A 22,867-nucleotide genomic window follows, 5' to 3' on the forward strand; every position below is an offset into this window, starting at 1 on the left:
TGCTCACCTCCCCCTCTAAAATTTATTTGGATTGGGCTTCTCCCAATTCAATTAAATTTATTTCTCAACACACACATCAAATATTCACTTAATGCATGTGAAATTACAAAACTACCCCTAATACAAAAACTAGTCTAAGTGACCTAAAATACAAGGGCTGGAAAATCCTATATTTCAAGGGTACCCTACCTACATTATGGAGCCCTAAATACAAGGCCCAAATTTAATGAAACCTTAATCCAATATGTACAAAGATAAGTGGGCTCATACTTAGCCCATGGGCCCGAAATCTACCCTAAGGCTCATGAGAACCCTAGGGCCTTCTCTTGCATCTTTGGCCCATTCTTCTTGGAGTCTTCTATCCAATGCCCTTGGGGGGTAGGATTGCATCACATGACCTCTATTTATAGCCTAAGTGTCACACAAAATTAGAGGGAAATTTGAATTTCTATTCAAATTTCACTTGGATTTGAAATTGAATTTGTGGAGCCAAAATTTCACTAGTTATGATTAGTGAATTTTAGTTATGGTTTAGCCCACTAGTCCAAGATTATCCAATAAGTGTGCTTAGGTGTCATGAGGCATCTAAAGCATGAAAGACATGCACAAAGTGTGATTATATGATGTGGCAATTGCATCACTAGAAGTACCCATCATTAATGTCTGGTACTTTCATGAAAAGTGAGAAAGATCAAGGTCATTTGTTTGTGCCCACAATCTGAACTAAGGGATTTCATTCCTAGAAGCTCTTGAAAGTAGATATATAAGTGAATCTACAAAAGATGAAGATGAAGATGAAGAGGGTATATCTCTGGCTAAAAATCATTTGTAGTTAAAACATTTATATTTTGGGTCCATGAGTGAGAATGAAAATGATTTCATTTTAATTTTTGGGATTAAAGAAAAGAAGTCAACTCATTGTAGTTAAGTTATTTTCTCTAGCCCTGTTACCAAACTATTACTGCAGTTGTTTTGTTTTGTTGTTTCATTCTTTGTTGGGTTTGGGTGGAGGAGGTTGACATGTCTTGAATATGTGAGTGTGTGTGGGAGGATACCATTTAGTTTTAAGTTTTTACATTCTAGTTTCTATTTTGTACAATTATTTTTCTTCTTTTGTTTGTGCATATGATATGTATGTCCTTTCAACAAGCAACCAACGAGTATATGTTTAATTTTTGGGTAAAGATAAATTTTATGACAAGCTAAGTCGATTTGACGAGTTAACAATGTATCATTGTCATATATGGCCATTAGTTCCCTTGGAATCCCATCTCACATTCATAATACAGTGCCAAGTAAGCTTGATTCTATAAGACTCCCATTCCTTTGCTAATATCAAGATGAATGCACATCAACCTAGTAATATCAGCGATTCTATTTTATTTTTTGAAATAAAATTGCAGTATCAGTGAATTAGTTGCTTATACCATAAGTTATAATCGGAAACTTTGTTTATTTGATATCTTCTTCCATCTTGTAAGCAATTTCAATATAGGTAATGATTCAATATGCTTGCTAAATATGTTGGAACTACAAAATGGGTCGCCTTGTGCCATTGTTGTGTCGGGAATTCAAAAGGTGAGACTGAGGGATTCATCCCCAAAACACCAGCTTCTAAGGAGACCAAGAGAAATAGGGTTTCAACAAGGATTTCACACTTTCAACAAGGAGAAATAAGGTCTATGAAGAAGAAAAAATAACACCTATTTGATTCTGTCAGTTCAAGAAATTTCCCATCAATTTAAATAATTGAGGTATACCTCTAACTCACAAGTACTTGATCTCTCTTGTATATTTTATATTATTACTATAAAATCCTTCTTGGGCTATTATTTTCATTACTACAATATTGTATTTTATTATTAATTTATTCATTTATTTTATAATCTTATTTTTGTAGTAATGGTTATATAGTTATATTTACATTATGTATTTGAACTAGATGTAGTTAATTTTATATTAATTAAAATATTTGATAATTGGGATCATTTGCATTTGGTTTTTGTAATTTGTTTTCAGTTATTTCTAGTGTTTTTGAAAGAGACATTTAGAAGAGATAGAAGGAGAGATACTTAGTTAAAGAAAAAAATAATGATGAACTTTAAAGGGTAAGCTGATATAGGGCAATAATTCAGAGTTCAGAGGGTGTATATATTTTACCCTTATATTTAAATATGAAGGATTCATTAAATTAGTTCATCTCTTCCATGTTAACATCAATCTTTTTTCTTATTCTACTTGTTATGCTAGGACTTATCTTTCTAAAAACTTGGAATACATAGTAATAATGATCACTAATAAAAGGAGCTGGTATGAGATATAGTGTAGAGTGTATAGCATGAAACTTGAAATTTTAGTTAATCTGTTTGTTTAGGATTTGTAAGTAGTCGCTACAAATAGATGGCCAGGGAAGTAAAATTCTGGTTAGGAAGTGATATCTGTATTTGATGGCATGTGATATTTGTATGATCGATTTAGTAAGCTTTAAACCTAACCTTTTGATACTATATTTATATATTGTTCAGTCTTAGTAATTATTGCTTGCCCATCTTTAGACTGTGTTAGTCTATTTGGCTTCATGTTTATTCCTTCTTTGGTAATGTTTCATAGCTATAATATATTATTATTTTTGAGTGAATTCATATAGATCTTTGGAAAAGAATACACAGGGCTAATTAGATAAATTTTTTTCTTTATCCAAATGGAGGATCTTAAATAGATTGCACGACAGGAATGAGATGTTGTATTTTTGTTTTGTAGAAAAAATTCTTTATATGTAAAAATTTATGGATCCATTTCACCGAGGACTTTTCTTGGACATGAATGTTATGATAGTTTATTGTGTTTTGTTTAAAAAATTCTTACAGACTCACACTAATGCACAAAGTGCTTTCTATGTCGGTTAAAAGACATTCGACGTCGGTTATTGTCGCAACCTACCCTTCGGCGGGAGGGCGACGCGTGACTCGCGGGATGCGTGTTCCACGAAAGGAATACGCGCGGAGTCGCCACCAACGTTTATTTGAGGAAAACGTCGGAAAAACCGGAAAAGACGCGATCTACGAACTTTTAAGTGAAAGGTTCGGGAGTTGTATTTACGCGCGGGGAAGGTATTAGCACCCCACACGTCCGTCACAAGGGACGGCAGCCTTTAATCGAATGTGCAAACATGACTTTGATTTTTACGTTCCCTTTTATGTCCTTATATCCTTTATACCCTTTTTATATTTTTTCTCTTTTTGTGGTCGACAAGGGTGTTTCCCTTTGCTCCTACGTATTCCTCAATTTGCGATGGGGAAATCAGACCTACGTAGTTCTTTCGGAACAAAGTGTTTGGTTTAAGTTTGTTTTTTGTCTTTTTTGCAAAATATGTTTTTTATTTGAACAAAAGGTCATTTAAGGTGTTGGACCATTAAACGGTCTTTTGATTTTGAAAGGAGAGAAACGTTAAGGCATTGGACCATTAACGATCTCTTGTTTTTGAAAGGAGAGAAACGTTAAGGCATTTGGACCATTAACGACCTCTTGGGGTGGTCGACAAAAGCGGGGCTTTTGCTCCTACGTATCCTCAATTGCGATGAGGAAATCAGACCTACGTAGTTCTTGCAAAAGCGGTAAAGTCACATGTTGATTTTATGCTTTTGAACGGTCCATGTTAACCGATAAAAGCAAAGAGGACCGTTTAAGGCGTTGGACCTTAAAACGGTTTTTAGTGATTTTCGGACAAAACTTGATTTGTGAGTCTATTTTAGTCTTAGTTTCACTTTGGTTATTAATCAATTCATTCAAGGAAACTTCCAAAGAAAAACGTCCGATTGATTTTTTTAATTTATTTTATTCAAAGATATTTTGATTATTTTATTATTATTTTTCAAGATATTTTGATTATTTTATTATTATTTTACTTTTTTTGGTTTAACCGAGGTTATAGCGTGAACGATCGGTTAGATTTCGTTTTAACAGTGATTAAACGAGATTACAACACAAATGATCGGTTGAAATTCATTTTATCATTTATTAGACGAGAAAACGGCTTAAATAAATGGTTAAAGCACGTTAAAAACGGAAGAAAAGAAAACTGAAAGTAAACGAAATTAAAGTGAAAGTAGACAAAACAAGAAATGAATTGAAAGTCTCGGATTCGAAAACTTACCCGTTGAAGAACGAAGAACGAACGAAGAACGGATGAAGAACGGTGAAGAACGACGAAGACGATGAGATTTCCACAGAATCGCTTACGAGCGTACGGAGTACTTACGGAAAGTACTTCGGACTTGATTTTTCTTCACGAAAACGTGACAGCTGAAATACATAGCCAGGGGGCTGAGGGATCCTTAGAACAGCCCCCTTCAGCCTTTTTATAGGAAAATTCGACTTGATTTTCTTCACGAAAACGTGGTTTTTTGCCCAAAATAGCCGAAATGCATAGCCAAAGGGGTCTGAACATTTTGAAACAGCAGCTCCCCCCTCCCCTATTTATAGAAAAAAAAAGGAGGTGCTTGCCGCCCAAAGACTTAATGAAGAAGATTTCTAAGCGCACCCGAATTACTAAGTTCACCCCCCTTTTCGTATTTTATGGAAAAGTTACGGAAGCCTTACGGAACTGTTTTCGAATTTGATTTTCATCTTTTTTCTCTTCCCTTTCACCAATTTTACGTGGAATATGCTTACCCAAGGTTTTCGGAAATTTTACGGAAGTATTACGGAAGCCGCGGAAGCCCCGAAAACCATTTTTCAAAAACGTGGAGGAGCTTGCCGCCCAGTTGCTTCCTCCTTAAGCAACCCAACTTCCAAAATGTTCTAGAAGGGCCTAGATTTGAATTGCTATTTACACCCCTATCTTGATAAGTTCACCCCCTTACCTTTTTTGGTGATTCTTTTTTCGTAAAGTTACGGAAACTTACGAATCTCGTAACGATACTTGTTTTCTTTTCGTAATGTTACGGAACCTTGCGGATTACATAATCATCCCCCTTTTGACTTTCGGAATGTTACGGAACCTCACTTAATTATGCAACGATGCTTCCATTTGATTTCCGGTGTGTCACGGAAACTTACGGATTGTGCATCAATATATTTTTTTTGGTTTTTCGGCATGTCCTGGAATTTCACAAATTGCCCAATGATGGATGCCAAGCACCTCACAAGGACCAAAGAAAGGTCGCATGTCATCAAGCAAAGGTCCCCGGACGAAATTAGGGTATGACAGTTGCCCCTCTTTACTTGTCTTTTATTGGAGATAAAAGGAAAGTAAAGATAAGACACTAATTTCGTTCCTCTCGATTTGACGAGAGTCGCGGGTGACCATAAAATCTCCACATGCAAATGACTTGTTGTTCCCAGAATTTCACAAATTGCCTAATGATGGGTGCCAAGCACCTCACAAGGACCAAAGAATGGTCGCATGTCATCAAGCAAAGGTACCCGGACGAAAATTAGTGTATGACACTAATTTCGCTCCTCTCGGTTGACGAGAGTCGCAGGTGACCATGACTTGTCGTTCCCGGATTTTCACAAATTGCCTAACGATGGGTGCCAAGCACCTCACAAGGACCAAAGAAAGGTCGCATGTCATCAAGCAAAGGTACCCGGACGAAAATTAGTGTATGACACTAATTTCGCTCCTCTCGGTTGACGAGAGTCGCGGGTGACCATGAAATTTCCGCATGTAAATGACTTGTTGTTCCCGGAGGAACAAAAGGTGCAGAAGACTATGTCAGCCTCTGCATGCTATCAAGCGTTCTGTCTTACAGATAGCAAAAGAATGTTTATACGGATAACCACTCGGGTATTTCCGCGTATCATCGGGCCCGCCGCCTCTGGATGATACAAGGGTGCAGAATGACCAAATTTGGTCTCTGCTTGTCATCGGGCCCGCCGCCTCTGGATGACAAAAGGGTGCGGATAACCGTAAGGTATCTCCGCGTATCATCGGGCCTGTCGCCTCTGGATGATACAAGGGTGCAGAATGACCAAACTTGGTCTCTGCTTGTCATCGGGCCCGCCGCCTCTGGATGACAAAAGGGTGCGGATAACCGTAAGGTATCTCCGCGTATCATCGGGCCCGCCGCCTCTGGATGATACAAGGGTGCAGAATGACCAAACTTGGTCTCTGCTTGTCATCGGGCCCGCCGCCTCTGGATGACAAAAGGGTGCGGATAACCGTAAGGTATCTCCGCGTATCATCGGGCCCGCCGCCTCTGGATGATACAAGGGTGCAGAATGACCAAACTTGGTCTCTGCTTGTCATCGGGCCCGCCGCCTCTGGATGACAAAAGGGTGCAGATAACCGTAAGGTATCTCCGCGTATCATTGGGCCCACCGCCTCTGGATGATACAAGGGTGCAGAATGACCAAACTTGGTCTCTGCTTGTCATCGGGCCCGCCGCCTCTGGATGACAAAAGGGTGCGGATAACCGTAAGGTATCTCCGCGTATCATCGGGTCCGCCGCCTCTGGATGATACAAGGGTGCAGAATGACCAAATTTGGTCTCTGCTTGTCATCGGGCCCGCCGCCGCTGGATGACAAAAGGGTGCGGATAACCGTAAGGTATCTCCGCGTATCATCGGGCCCGCCGCCTCTGGATGACAAAAGGGTGCGGATAACCGTAAGGTATCTCCGCGTATCATCGGGCCCGCCGCCTCTGGATGATACAAGGGTGCAGAATGACCAAACTTGGTCTCTGCTTGTCATCGGGCCCGCCGCCTCTGGATGACAAAAGGGTGCGGATAACCCTAAGGTATCTCCGCGTATCATCGGGCCCGCCGCCTCTGGATGATACAAGGGTGCACGTCACATGACCTCAGGGTCAGTATGACAAAGATTATGGGGCGGCCGACAAAAGCAAGGCTCTTGCTCCTACGTATCCTCCAATGAGGAACTCAGACCTACGTAGTTCTGGATAACTTGTGAGACTTGAAAAGTCTCCATCGGAAAATGCTGACATCTCCGGAAAAGGCGCAGATGACCACATTGGCCTCTGCTCATCAATCACACTTGGGGTCACTAAATGACGAGGTGTGGATAACCGTAAGGTGTCTCCGCGAGCTACCAGCTCTTGGGTCATGGCAACAAAAGGCGTTGTGGTCGACAAAAGCGAGGCTCTTGCTCCTACGTATCCTCCAATGAGGAACTCAGACCTACGTAGTTCTGGATAACTTGTGAGACTTGAAAAAGTCTCGGTGTTTTCTCCACTAAAATGCAAACATGCTTTAGCAAAGAGACAAATATTCCAACTGATTAGAGCAGCATATGCCTTTTTGAGTGAAAAACAATGCGTCTACCGGGGAAGGAGAGTATGCTGATGAAATTTTCTCATAACCATAAATGAGATTTTGGATGTTAGCATTTCGTTTCTAAATGACCATTTAGAGGAAACACTGGGTTCGACAAAAATAGAAGAAAATCACTCAAAGTGTATCAATCTCGCACAGGTAAGTGTTTCATCCTAATTCCGAACCATAGATATGTCATGACTTGACTTTGCAAATTATTTCCTATCAAATCAAAAATTACATGCGTGATCATGGATCAATAGGGCTTCCCTTGGGAATGGGTTCTTTTGGTGGGTTTTTCGGCTTTTATGTGTTTTTGGCTTTTTTCCTTTTCTGTTTTGGTTTTGCGCGAGGCGAACAAGTCACCGACGCACAGGATTTTGGTTGGTAATCAAAGGGAGAAGACCACTTTAGGTCATGGTTTCCTTTTCTTTCTTTTGTTCATTTGATGACAATTCTGTACTGTTCAGATATTGTCTGGTCCAAAGACCTCTCTGCACATTTCTTCTGGTTTCTTTGACCAGGAGCTTCTTTCTTTTTTACTTTCTCCCATTCTTTGGTTGAGAATTTTCTTTCTTTTCTTTTTTCTTTCTCCCACTCTTTGATTGGGAATTTCCTTTCTTTTCTTTTTGCTTTCTCCCACTCTTTGATTGGGAATTTCCTTTCTTTTCTTTTTGCTTTCTCTTTGATTGGAAATTTTCCTTCTTTCCTTTTTTGCTTCCGAGGGTAAGGATTATAGTGAGTCATGATTTTGGCTCAAGGTTTGTAGAATGGCTAGACATGATACATGTCGGGGTTTGGTTTGGCTCAAGGATAAAAGGGGTACCCCACATTATTTCCATGACACAAATGCAAAAATGATGATTTGGAAACTTTATGCAAAACTGGTCATGCATGCACCTATGTGGACACTCAAGTGTCAAATTTTTATGGTCATGTGATGCTAGGGCTCAGGATTCATTTCCTCTATTTTAAATCAACCCAATGTTTCCAAAATATGTTCTTTTATCAATTTGTGCATTCATCCGAGTCCATTTCGGGCGTCCGGGGAAATTTCACAGCATTCACCCTTCAGGTGTAGACACGTTTTTTCTTCAAAAATCGGTTATGATCAATGAATGAATTTTTTTTTTTTTTTTAAAGAAAAGTTGGAAATCGTCTCTTTTCAAAAGCATGTCGGTTTTTAGCTAGACAACTTATTTTTCTTTTTTCTCCTTCTTTTTTTTTATCATTATCATTTGTTTATTTCTTTTTCTTGTTTGTTTTTTTTTTTCTTTTTTTTTTCATGAGGTATTTTGCTACCTAAACATGTGCATATTTTTGTGAGGTATTTTTGCTATATACATGCATATCCAAGGTATCTTGCCACCTAAACATACATATATATGTTTTGTGAGGTATTTTTTTGCCACATACACGCACATCTAAGGTATCTTTCTACCTAAACATACAAATATATATTTTGTGAAGTATTTTTTTGTTTACATACACGCACATCTAAGGTATCTCTCTACCTAAACATACATATATATATTTTGTGAAGTATTTTTTTGTTTACATACATGCATATCTAAGGTATCTTTCTACCTAAACATACATATATATATTTTGTGAAGTGTTTTTTTGTTTACATACATGCATATCTAAGGTATTTTCACTACCTAAACATACATATATATATATTGTGAGGTATGACTACCTTCCGAGCTTGTGCTCGTTTTATTTAAATTCCTAGGATCATGAGCAACTAGGTGTGTCCTACTATGAAAAGTGATCAAATAACAAGCATAGATTCAAAAGGTACTAGGTTGCCTCCTAGTAGCGCTTCTTTAACGTCTTTAGCTGGACGCCTTATGACTTGTAGGTCATGGACCTAGTACTTTGCTTACCTTTGGCTTTGGACTTGGTCGCCTGCTGGTCGGCCATGTGTTGTAGGCAACGCTTTAACCTTTTTGCGGATGAGCTGAGGTGAACTCTAGAGGTGGTGGCGGTGTGTCTATTGCCCGCTACCGGCCATCCCAATGCTGCTGTGGTGTTTCGCCCTGCGCCTGCCTGGGGGCGCAGTACTTCTTGATGAAAGCTCGATTAGTAGGGGGCCTGATGCCCTTGCTTGAGGTGACAGGTACTCCGTAGAACTGACAGAGACCCGTAATTAGAGCTTGACAACTCCAAGACCCTGTTGGACTTCTTCGGGTCCACTGGGTGTCTTGTGGGTGCGATCCCTGCAAACAATAGATGGTATCAGAAATCAGTTGAACCATATGCATACTTACCCATGTCGGGACGACACAGACCAACTGATACTTTTGCAGGGGGAGATTGGCATTGCGGTCGCTGGGCAGAATGTTGCTAAGTAGCAATGTCATCTATATCTGTGTAAGAGTGGTCATGTTGGTGCGCATGATCCGCACTCGTCTCTTTGCAGCGGCACGGGTGAAATCTTGCCCCGGTATGCATAGTAGCTGTGTGATAGCCTCCCTTTCTGGTTGTGCTTGCACAGTTGGCCCTCCTCCAATATCAGGGGGTGGCCTAGGAACCGTTAAAAGGAAACTACTGGCCCCTTAACCGGGAGTGAAAGTCTCGGTTAAGCATTTAAGGGCAGAGGACCTTAAATCCTCTTAAGGTGTGGATGTGGAGCACACTGAAAATGAGGACACGTAGCCCTCTAAAGGTGAGGGCGTGCAGCCCTCTCAAGGCGAGGATGTGTAGTCCTTTGGAGGTGAGGGCGTGCAGCCCTCTGTTGGCGAGGATGTGTAGTCCTCTTCAAGGTGAGGGAATGCAGCCCTTTGTTGGCGAGGACGTGTAGTCCTCTCAAGGTGAGGGCGTGTAGCCCTACGAAGGTGAGGACATGCAGTCCTCTGATGGCGAGGGCGTGTAGCCCTCTTAAGGTGAGGGTACTAGTACCCAAGGTGAGGACGTGTAGCTCACTCAAGGCGAGGACATGTAGTCCTCTGGAGGTGAGGGCGTGCAGCCCTCCAATGGTGAGGACGTGTAGTCCTCTCAAGGCGAGGACGTGTAGTCCTCTCAACGGTGAGGGTAACTAGTACCCAAGGGTCCACCCTTATGAGAAAGCAAGAGATCGACTCATCGAGAGAGCCGGTCATCCCAAATTCAAAAGATTTGGACATTTAGATGTAGGGAATCTATGTAGTCAACATGATTTTTAGGGATGCAGATGCATGCAACCTTTGTTGTGAAATTTGGTAAATGCGGACTTCATATGAAACAATGGAATGTAATGGAAAGTTGTACAATGTTCATGTCATTCTTTCCTTGTTTTGTGATTTTGATTTTGATTTAATTTTTTTGGAAAACACAGATTGACTGTCCTTTTGAAAGAGGTGATAATTCATGCAACCTTATCCTATCTTTTGCAAATCTCTATGGGAACTCCCTCAGAGTGTATTTTCTTTTTGATTTAGTCACTTGACCATTTTGGAGTGACGGCAATGGAGTCGTTTGATGTTTAATCAATCCATTGAAATCCTAGGGTTTGTCCCCTTTTTTTTTGTTGAAAACATCGATGGGTGAGAACTTTTGATCGGCCCCTATGTTCACTTGAGGCTCATGCACGGTGCCCCTCATTGCCCCAGTGTAAGGCTTTGAGGTACCAATCGTTGTCTTTCGTCATGACCTTGTAGGAGGGAACCTATTGGGTGAGAACTTCTAATCTGCCCCTAGGTTCCCTTGAGGCTCATGCACGATGCCCCTCATTGCCCCAGTGTAAGGCTTTGAGGTACCAATCGTTGTCTTGTTTTCATAGCCTCGTAGTGAGGAAGAATGAAAGAAGCAGTTGATTCTTGCAAAAAGAATTTTCCAAGGACGAGAAATAGTTGAAGGATTTTTTGATGGATTAAGTCAAATGACTCCTATGTAGAAGCAAGATGTTTTGATGTTTTGATGATGCCAAAGGATCAAGTGCTTCCAAGTTTTATTCAAGGCAAGAATCCAAGAAAATCAAGATATATGATCAAGTTGATCTCTAGAATCTTAGGAAGAAGTTTCCCAAATTGAAGAAGCAAAAGGTCTGACCAAGGAATTCTATCCTTTCAAATTGAGATTTGCTCTCTGGTAATTGATTACCAGCAGTTTGAAAATGTTTTAATTCAAATTTTTAAAACCTGTAATCGATTACATAAGTCTTGTAATTGATTACCAGAGGGGATTTTCAGAAAATAATTTCCAAGAGACATATCTATTCAAATGTTTTATGAATGGCCATTCAAATGTTTTAAAGAGAGTTTTCATTGCCCAAACAGTTTTATCCTCTCGAAAGATCAAGAGTTTTTCTGAACTGAAATGTCTTATCCTCTCAAAAAGATTCCTTGGTCAACCACTTGCTTATTCAATAAGGAATTTTTGATTGATCTTCATTTTACAATCTACCTCTTTTACGAGAGACCTCTTCTTCTCTTCTTCTTATTTATGAAAAGGGATTAAGAGACCGTGGGTCTCTTGTTGTAGAGGATTCCTGAACACAAGGGAAGGGTTATCCCTGTGTGCATTGTTAATCCGAAAAGAGAGAGTGATAGTTCAATTGGGGAATAGTCTTTGCATCTTAATTCAACCCCCCTTTTTCTTAAGGTAACTGAGGCCATTTGTCCAACATCCTATTCTTGATAACTCACTTCTCTCTAAAAAGACAAAATGAGGTCACATGAACGTCTATATTTTTACTTGAAAACACAGTCAATCAAATGCTTTTTTATTTTTTATTTTGAAACTTATTTTTTATTTTGAAACTTATTTGTTTTGAACTTTGCTCGTTGTTTTACGGTACCCCCACCAACGTGCAAGATGAGTAATCTCTAATTGAACGGTCTTGGAAGTCAACACTCAGGAGCGCAGGTTGCTTGAGCAAACAGACCAATGGCTTACACTCACATTCCGGTGGAAGTTGAATAAGCAAAGATGTGTTCGTGAGAGGATGTCCATTTTATCCATATCATTTAACATTGTAACTGTGGTTTATGGCATAAACTTGAAAATCCTGATGAGTCATAACAACAGCTTCCAGAATTTCCCCATGTATGGTGTTGCTTGTCAATGTTATGATTCAACAAGCGATTCTCCTCAAATTTCAGCCAGCCCGTATCAATTAGACTTCACACTTTATGCTTCGGGGTCATACAATGCTCAATGGAATGCCCCAGGGCTCCTCCACGATAAGCACACGTTGTGTTCGAGTCGTATCCTCAGAAAAATGGAGGTTGAGGAACCTTGGTTGGGGTTATGGCTACCATTGAATTATTGAGTGGATATGGGATCAAGTTTAGCATATGACAACGGAATTTGGGGTGAACCCTACAGGCTTTTTGCTGCAAAATTCCTTTTTGTTGGTGTTTTTTTGGTTTGTGCTAAAGGTGGTCTTCGTCATTGGAAGTGCGGTAGACAGGCTTTGTGGTTGATTTAGGGATGGCCTTTGTGGATAACCGGGTGGTGGGTAAGGAGGTGGTTTGTTATTGACTGAGTAATGACATTGTTGGGTTTGGTGGGAAACTTGGCCGTATAGGAATGGCAGTCACAGCATGGGTTTCTCCCTCATCCTCACCCTCTTTATTTTCCCCAGTTTTCTCATTCGTCTAAGCAGGATGATTAAATTTGCCTCTTTTCAGATCCACTTCGATCCTTTCACTGGCGAAGACCAAATCCGCAAAGCTTTGAGGGTGCGTAGCCCACCATCTTTTCATAGTAGAGTATTGATAATGTGTCTACCATCACGATTATCGTCTCCCTTTCCATCATTGGGGGTACCACTTGGGCCGCCAGATCCCTCCACCTTTTGGGCATGTTCTTTGAAAGATCCGTCCCCCTTTCTGCAAATGTTCTGTAGTTGCATCCTATCCGGAACCATATCAAAATTGTACTGATACTGCCTAACAAAGGCAACCATTAGGTCCTTCCAAGAATGGACTCGGGAAGATTCCAAGTTAGTGTACCAGGTAACAGCTACCCCAGTAAGACTTTCATGGAAGGAATGTATCAACAATTCCTCATCTTTTGCGTATTCCCCCATCTTCTGACAATACATCTTTAGATGGTTCTTGGGACAAGTAGTCCCCTTGTACTTGTCAAAGTCCAGCACCTTGAACTTGGGAGGGGTGATGATATTGGGTACTAGGAACAACTCTTTTAGGTTAGCAAAGGCATAATCTTCACCTCCTTCAATGGCCCTGAGCCTTTCCTCTAGATGATCCGCCTTTCCCTTTTCGGCCATAGCAGGAGGGGCTCTTCCCACCACAAAACGCAATGGTTGTGGTTGTGGGCGAAACTGAGGGCCCTCCAAAGTGTTTTCAAAGGGTATACCACCAACTGCTTGCCCTTCAGTGGCATATCCGAGCCAAGGCTCGGAGTCGGCTAGATTGTGGTGGGGAATTTCATGTGTCTCTTCCACGGTTTAAGAGACATGTGCATGATCAGTTTGGGGTTGCTGGCTCTCAATGGGTATAGGAGTGGAGTTATTGACATTCTTATTGGGAGTGTACGCCACATTGGGTGGCGTATAGTTGAGAGGCAAGCCATATGGCGGGAAGGCGTGCTCGTTTTGAATTTGCACATCATGGGGGCTGCCCGTACTTCCCAAATCTTTGCCTACCATATCTGAGGTTGGATGATTCATTTGGTTGATGCCGGATGGGGACATCAGGTTCACCTTAGCAACAACGCTGGTAGCGGCAATTGCAACCGCATTGGCTTCCATTATCTTCTTCACGCTCATCATGGCCTCCATCATTGTGGCCATTTTCTCTTTAATGGCCTCCATGTCGGCCTTCATCTTCTCTTGTATCTCCTCTACTTCACCCATTACTCTAGCTCTAGCACAAGTTCGGTGAGGACGCCGTAAAGCATGTTTTTTTTTTTTTGATAACAATGATTAAGTTCATTTTATTTTATTTTATTTTATTTTTCAAGGAAAGAATGCAATGAGCAATACAACCAATGAAAAGCATGGATGTATGCGAATGATGTACAGTTGAAGTATTGCGAATTTTTACGCAGGATATGGGGTTGAATCAATTTAGATTTTCAACATGGTCCATGACATCTTTGTCAAGGTGAAACTGGAAGTAACAAGGACATCAACAATCCTAAATATGTTTGGCAGTAGACGAAGCAGTGATGTGACTCGATTCATCTTTTGCCCCAATTTTGCAAGACGGTTACTTCCATATTTCAACTTGACTTGATGAACCTTTTTATAAAAGCATGAGCTTGGTTCAACCCTATAATCCAAGGAATGGCAATTCTGATCGCCAATACTTCAACAACATCTCATAGGGATGAATGACTCGGGCATACTTTAAGCTATGCATGGAAAATGTAATTATGAAATTGAGATGCCCGAAGAAACACCATTTCCTAGTTAACCATGCATTAGGTACCATGTTCAATTATTTTGTTTTGTTGTTGTGTGCATTTTTTTTTAGAAATGGGTTTATGATCCCAACATGGTTGGCTCATGGTGCCTAACACATGCAACTAAGAATGTAGTGTGAAGTTTTCACGCTTCCCCTTTTTTGTTTTTGTTTTGTAGAGGAAAACGCAAGGCTCATGCATGAGCAAACATGAAAACAAAAGGTATGCAGTTTGTAGAACAAAAAGTATGTTGAACGCATATGCATGATGATTCAATGACTCATGCAAAATGTGAGGCTGGAATATGATAACGGACAAATGCAGGAACGATATGTTCATTATGATGTTATGAAGAGATGCTTATGCGATGCATGATATGAATGCATTTTACGGATACGGGAGCCCGAGAAATTGTTTCCTTCTTGGATACAACGTTTGGGCAGCATGGCACCCAACGCATGTTTTTTAAGAAGGCGACACGGACCCTCCGTCGGTTTGCTAAAGTGAGGGGATCAAAGACGAAACCCACGCATGATGCATATGCGAAAGGCACAACACGGGGATGTACATAGTACGATAATATTCACAAACAAATATAAGCAAAAGGGTATATGATACTTATGCATGGCAGTGTGAAAAATGGCACGCAGCGTGTTTGCTCCGTGCCCCTATTTAAGGGACCTATAAGGGAGAGAGCTAACTAGGCTTTTAGTAATAACCCCCAAGGTAGTCATATCTCTTTTGATAGTTTCTAGAGGTATCATTCTCTTCAAAAAACATATTGCAGCAGTAGGGACTACTAGCAACAATAAGTTTTCAAAGAAAAAAGCTCTAGATGAGGGTTCACTGTAATCAAGCAAGTCGGAGACCTAGCATGACCACAGATTCACCTCCGCTCCTTATGTTCCCATGAACCCGGGTATAGGGCCCTTTTTCACTCACAGTGTGTGCAAATAGTGTTGGTGTTTGTGTGCATCAAATGAATAAATATTTACCCCATGCATACATTTTAAAACGCACTAAAAGCAACAAAGAGTTTATATACATAAGAACATAATGAAGGAAAACCAACAAAGGGATAAGTCACGGTAAAACATTGCACAAGATTAAATGGCCTAACTCTCTAAAAACAGTCCCCAGTGGAGTCGCCAACTGTCGCAACCTACCCTTCGGCAGGAGGGCGACGCGTGACTCGCGGGATGCGTGTTCCACGAAAGGAATACGCGCGGAGTCGCCACCAACGTTTATTTGAGGAAAACGTCGGAAAAACCAGAAAAGACGCGATCTACGAAATTTTAAGTGAAAGGTTCGGGAGTTGTATTTACGCGCGGGGAAGGTATTAGCACCCCACACGTCCGTCACAAGGGACGGCAGCCTTTAATCGAATGTGCAAACATGACTTTGATTTTTACGTTCCCTTTTATGTCCTTATATCCTTTATACCCTTTTTATATTTTTTCTCTTTTAGTGGTCGACAAGGGTGTTTCCCTTTGCTCCTACGTATTCCTCAATTTGCGATGGGGAAATCAGACCTACGTAGTTCTTTCGGAACAAAGTGTTTGGTTTAAGTTTGTTTTTTGTCTTTTTTGCAAAATATGTTTTTTATTTGAACAAAAGGTCATTTAAGGTGTTGGACCATTAAACGGTCTTTTGATTTTGAAAGGAGAGAAACGTTAAGGCATTGGACCATTAACGATCTCTTGTTTTTGAAAGGAGAGAAACGTTAAGGCATTTGGACCATTAACGACCTCTTGGGGTGGTCGACAAAAGCGGGGCTTTTGCTCCTACGTATCCTCAATTGCGATGAGGAAATCAGACCTACGTAGTTCTTGCAAAAGCGGTAAAGTCACATGTTGATTTTATGCTTTTGAACGGTCCATGTTAACCGATAAAAGCAAAGAGGACCGTTTAAGGCGTTGGACCTTAAAACGGTTTTTAGTGATTTTCGGACAAAACTTGATTTGTGAGTCTATTTTAGTCTTAGTTTCACTTTGGTTATTAATCAATTCATTCAAGGAAACTTCCAAAGAAAAACGTCCGATTGATTTTTTTAATTTATTTTATTCAAAGATATTTTGATTATTTTATTATTATTTTTCAAGATATTTTGATTATTTTATTATTATTTTACTTTTTTTGGTTTAACCGAGGTTATAGCGTGAACGATCGGTTAGATTTCGTTTTAACAGTGATTAAACGAGATTACAACACAAATGATCGGTTGAAATTCATTTTATCATTTATTAGACGAGAAAACGGCTTAAATAAATGGTTAAAGCACGTTAAAAACGGAAGAAAAGAAAACTGAAAGTAAACGAAATTAAAGTGAAAGTAGACAAAACAAGAAATGAATTGAAAGTCTCGGATTCGAAAACTTACCCGTTGAAGAACGAAGAACGAACGAAGAACGGATGAAGAACGGTGAAGAACGACGAAGAACGATGAAGAATTTCCACAGAATCGCTTACGGAAGCGTTACGGAAGTACTTCGACTTGATTTTTCTTCACGAAAACGTGTTTTTTGCCCAAAATAGCCGAAATGCATAGCCAAAGGGGTCTTGAACATTTTGAAACAGCTCCCCCCTCCCCTATTTATAGAAAAAAAGGGAGGTGCTTGCCGCCCAAAGACTTAATGAAGAAGATTTCTAAGCGCACCCGAATTACTAAGTTCACCCCCCTTTTCGTATTTTACGGAAAAGTTACGGAAGCCTTACGGAACTGTTTTCGAATTTGATTTTCATCTTTTTTCTCTTCCCTTTCACCAATTTTACGTGGAATATGCTTACCCAAGGTTTTCGGAAATTTTACGGAAGTATTACGGAAGCCGCGGAAGCCCCGAAAACCATTTTTCAAAAACGTGGAGGAGCTTGCCGCCCAGTTGCTTCCTCCTTAAGCAACCCAACTTCCAAAATGTTCTAGAAGGGCCTAGATTTGAATTGCTATTTACACCCCTATCTTGATAAGTTCACCCCCTTACCTTTTTTGGTGATTCTTTTTTTGTAAAGTTACGGAAACTTACGAATCTCGTAACGATACTTGTTTTCTTTTCGTAATGTTACGGAACCTTGCGGATTACATAATCATCCCCCTTTTGACTTACGGAATGTTACGGAACCTCACTTAATTATGCAACGATGCTTCCATTTGATTTTCGGTGTGTCACGGAAACTTACGGATTGTGCATCAATATATTTTTTTTGGTTTTTCGGCATGTCCTGGAATTTCACAAATTGCCCAATGATGGATGCCAAGCACCTCACAAGGACCAAAGAAAGGTCGCATGTCATCAAGCAAAGGTCCCCGGACGAAATTAGGGTATGACAGTTATTAACTGTCGTCATAGCCAACATCTTAAGACGGTTCCATAAACAACCGTCTTAGAAAAATATACCCTACTATGATGGTTATTAGCTAAAAACCATCTTAGAATGATATCTTTCTAAGACGGTTCTTTGTTAAAAATCGTCTTAGAAGGGTAGAATTTCTAAGACGGTTTTTCAAAGAACCGTCTTAGAATGTATTTTTTTATAAAAAAATTAAAATTTTATTGAGGATTCTAAGATGGTTTTTTTGAGAAAATTGTTTTAGAATGTAAACATTTTAAGATGTTTTTTCATAGAATCGTCTTAAAATTAATTTTTTGAAGATGGTTTTTCCAAAAGATCTTTACATTCTAAGACGATTCTCTGAAAAACCGTCTTAGAATGTGTTTTTATTTAAAAATAATAATAATCAACTAGTAACTACATTATTAATCAAATGTTATCATCATGGAAACTGTACAATCACTATCATTTATTTATACACATAAATTCAGTTTGATCAATATTTTATTTTCATGTAATAAAGCCACAAATAAATGAATAATTAAAAATAAAAACACAATAAAGGATGGAAAAGTAAATTGATATTAAACTCACGAGTCAAGTAATTTAAACTAATGTGTGTTTGATTCCTCAGGATTTAGACGAGGGGTGTTCCACTGAAACTTGAGAACTGAATCACCTTTGTACTTGCTTAATAATTGCAATATTAAAAATGACAAAGAAAAACCTTTAAAGATGTTTGTATCTCCAATCCCATTCCTTAAGAACATTAAGTTTTAAAGAGATAGAAAGAAATAATCACTAACCACACAATTTGGTGCATGAGACAAGCAAATTGTTATGTAGTTAAACAAGGGCATGGTAAAAACATTGAAAAAAAACATACCTAAAGCTTGAGCAACAATCGTCCTTTTCCTGTGGTCCTTGTTTAGAAGTCTCTTCAGAAAGTCTTTAGCTTATGGTGATATTGATGGCCAAGGTGAATCATCAATGTTAGGATTTGCGCTTAAGAAAGATAAAAAAATTCCTGATTCAGTGCGTGCCCAAAATGGTCTAGTTCCACATAACAATATGTATGATATAACCCCAATACTCCATAAGTCTCCTTCAACACTATAAGATCTATGGAGCACTTCAGGTGCTACATAGTAAGCATTGCCAACAATATCATTGAGGCGTTGATCTGCATGTTTATTAGAAGTTAGAGCTGGTAGTGAAAAAAACCAACAAGAGGATATCACTGATTATAAGAGAATAAATGACAACAATTTATAGCAAACACTAGAGGCAATCCTAAACCAAGAATTAATGCATGCCCTAATCATATAAACCAGCAAATTACTAAAAAGCCTTAGGCAAACAAACTTATACAATTTTAGTCGAGCTTCAAACAAGGAAATTTTCAAATGCACATAGGAAGGAATCAATCTATTTTTAATGTCTCCATGATTTTGACCAATTTACAGAAAAAAATAGTAATACAAATATTAGAGAAGTTTTCCAATGAATATTCCCCTGGTCTCTTTATCAAACTAGATCAATACAATATGCAAGAATATAAAATAGAAGGGAGAAAGTAATTAATTTGAAATGGAGTTAAATTTAAATGTGCTTGGCAAGAGTAAAAGTGGGAAGATAGAAAATATGAAGTGAATGTTGGAGGTGAAACTTGGCAAGGCAATTTAAGATAATATAAGTTTTCTATTATCATATAATGAACAAAGTTAAGAAAATTAAAAACCTCTTCAAGGACAACTTTAACTTGAAAAGGAAAATGTTAAGATTTTGTACCTTCTAAGTTTAGATTTTGTACGTTGTTGGCTTAACCAAGTGCACAAACATTATTACTTTCTTATATTTTCTTCAACATGTCACAGTTATTACCTGAAGAAAAGGAAAATGTTTAGATTTTGTACCTTCTAAGTTTGCACAAGCTCATGAATACAATGGTTCCAAATATATCGGGCATGTGTTTAGAAGTTGGAATCCTTTAGAGGCAAGTAGCAAAATAAAACATAACCAGAGCATGCTTCCAAAGCATATAAAAAACTTAGCATACAAAATTTATAAATCCAAAATGATGAAGTTAAAAATATACAATATTTAAGCATCTTTGTCATGTGAATTTTATGAGCATACTAATTATTTTTTAAATCAGGATCTCTTCACAGAGGTCAAAGGGTTGCTACTTCACCATTACATTGATATTTGTCATTGATACTCTGGAGCAACTTATTCTCGCAACTTAATGCTTCACTAATGCACAATAAGGGGAAGGGTGGAATAGAATACATTACATTCATCCGAAGAAAAAGATAAATGAATAACTTTTATACATAATTAACTCTAACAGACTTGACATACCTCAGTCACAAGAAGAGCGCTCATTAGTTTAGTTTGTGATGAAACTGCAAAATTTCAAGGCATACCCATGCACAAAATTAGTAGTTCCATCAAGAGGATCAACTATCAATGTGGTTTCATCTGTAAGTTCTGCATTGCCACCAACAGTTGTGGTTTCCTTCCCAATGAACTAAAAAGAAAACCAACTTAAAATGATCTTACAATGGACAACCAACTCAAAATTAATTGTGTGAAGTTAAGGGAGAGGTGAATCAACCTTATGAGTGGGGTAAACTTGCTTGAGATGAGTAAATATGAGATCTTCACATGCTAGATCAGTTTCAGTGACCAAATTAACTTGTGCATGTATGTGCATACCAATGAAGGTGAAGAAATTCATTAGAAAGAAATGAAGTAGAAAAGAGGAGAGAAAGAATGAATGGATACCAGTCCTTTGCGATGCACGTTCTTGGTCCGATGGAAACCTTTCTGAATAATCTGCAATGAAAATAAATATTTTACGTACAAAACAAAATAAAAGAGAAAGAGGGTGGAGTGGGGACACAACCTCACCAGCCTTGTGAGCAGCATCGACTATAGATCAGAGGAATTCAGAGAGCGAATTTGTGTTTGTGATCAAAACCAAAACGATTAGAATACCAAGTGCACAACAAGCAATTGATGTAATCTTCACCTATTTACATGATGTAAGTACATGTTTATGCTGGCACTGATCATTAACTTGCATTACAAATGGTAATTGTTCTTGGCTTGAGTGAAACTTTACGTATTAAGGATCTTACTCACCAAGGTTTGGACGATGAAAAGACCAAGACCAGTGCCTCAATGCCTGAAATGAGTAAAGGTTTCAGAACTCCTTGAACTTTAGCACATAACATTCAAAAGGTTTTTTAAATTATTGTTGGACATAGGTTCAAATTAATTTTAAATTATAATGACAATCTCGTTGACTCAAACAATAAGGTCATTCTAACATGCTAATACTCTAGTAGATTTATATAGTCTTTGTTAACTGAATAAACAATAAAGAGGTGCACAGAGGAAAAATGAACCTGAAGAGTGTTATAGGGTGAAGGTGCATCGGAGCCGTACAAGTCCCACTGACTAGTAGTGTTGCCTAGATCCTTCAAATCAAAGTACATACTCTTGTCACCATACTTTGCTACCACAACACCACTCCTATAATTAATATTAAACTTCCTCGTACATTTAGAACCTATAAAGGCCTTTTTTGGTTTTTAGAAAACATATAAAACAAAAAAGAAGAACATTATTATGCATGCATATTGATTTAATTAAATCTCTTGTAGAGTAATCAATAATCACAGTTCAATTTGTTCACCTGAAATTCTTGGGTCTGAAACTCTGGTGAGAGGGCTTGAAAGAGAGCTTAGTTCTAGTAAGGGAAGATAAGGCCCTTAACAGTAGATGGTTGATCAACAGCTAAGCTTGCCAGAGAAGCCATGGCTTTCTGTATGATCAGTTGCTACCAATGCTTTGGCTTTGATATGTTGCTTGAATCTCATCATCATTGCCACGTGGCCAACTTCATTTATTTATGCAGATTTTGCAATTCATTCATGTCATGCCATGTGGTTTCAAGATGGATAAGCCTATCCACTTAGTTACATCTCTTTGTAAAGATAACATACTATGTGTGCTGATCGAGCTGCAAGGTATGAGGAGATGTATTATTTTTATGCAGAGGATTAGCTTATACGACTTAAGTAAATTAATTTACAGGTTAATTTGATATCTTGCTGGTTACAGATTTTTATACTATCAATTAATTAATTTTACTTTTAAAGTAATTATAATAAAAATAAACTTTTTTAATAATATACTAATTAATAAAAGGAAAATTTGCAAATTTGGTCCCCCATTTCATCTCCAATTTCAGATTTTGTCCCTCAGTAAAATTATTCACGAATTTTGTCCTCGTATTTAATCAAATCATGCAATGTTGGTCCCCCAGCCCACAATTGGATGTTGACTGTTACAAAGTAATGTTGACTGCCATGTGTCACGTTCTTATTGGATGATGACTGCCACGTGTCATGTTCTGATTGATCAATGAAAACAACAATGCATTTCATCTTCCATGGAGTTGACATCCAATTAGAACATGACACGTGGCAATCATCATCCAATAAGAACGTGACATGTGCCAGTTAACATGCCTTTGTAACAGTCAACATCCAATTGTGGGCTTGGGGACCAACATTGTGTGATTTGATTAAATACGAGGACAAAATTCGTGAATAATTTTACTAGGGGACAAAATCCGAAATTGGAGATAAAATGGGGGACCAAAAATGCAATTTTTCCTTAATAAAACAATAATGTAGTTCAATTAAATTTATTAATTTAATCAAATAATAAGACAATAGCTAAGAATTATAAAATAATTACTTAACATAGATATTTATAAAAATAAACATTTCTTTATGCATTATAAAGTAATTATATATTAATACTATGCACTATATATTAATAATATATTAATACTTTGCCCCGTAAATTCTTCTGTTTGATCAGAAACATTG

The 22,867-nt window shown here is 38.6% G+C and overlaps 1 pseudogene; it reads right to left on the reverse strand.

Moving 5' to 3' along the window:
• Positions 1 to 20,349: 20,349 nt before the first annotated feature.
• Positions 20,350 to 21,786, reverse strand: LOC100776027 (photosystem I reaction center subunit VI, chloroplastic-like; annotated as a pseudogene).
• Positions 21,787 to 22,867: the final 1,081 nt, after the last annotated feature.

Source organism: Glycine max, chromosome 9 (assembly GCF_000004515.6).
Source record: "Glycine max cultivar Williams 82 chromosome 9, Glycine_max_v4.0, whole genome shotgun sequence".
Taxonomy (NCBI): domain Eukaryota; kingdom Viridiplantae; phylum Streptophyta; class Magnoliopsida; order Fabales; family Fabaceae; genus Glycine; species Glycine max.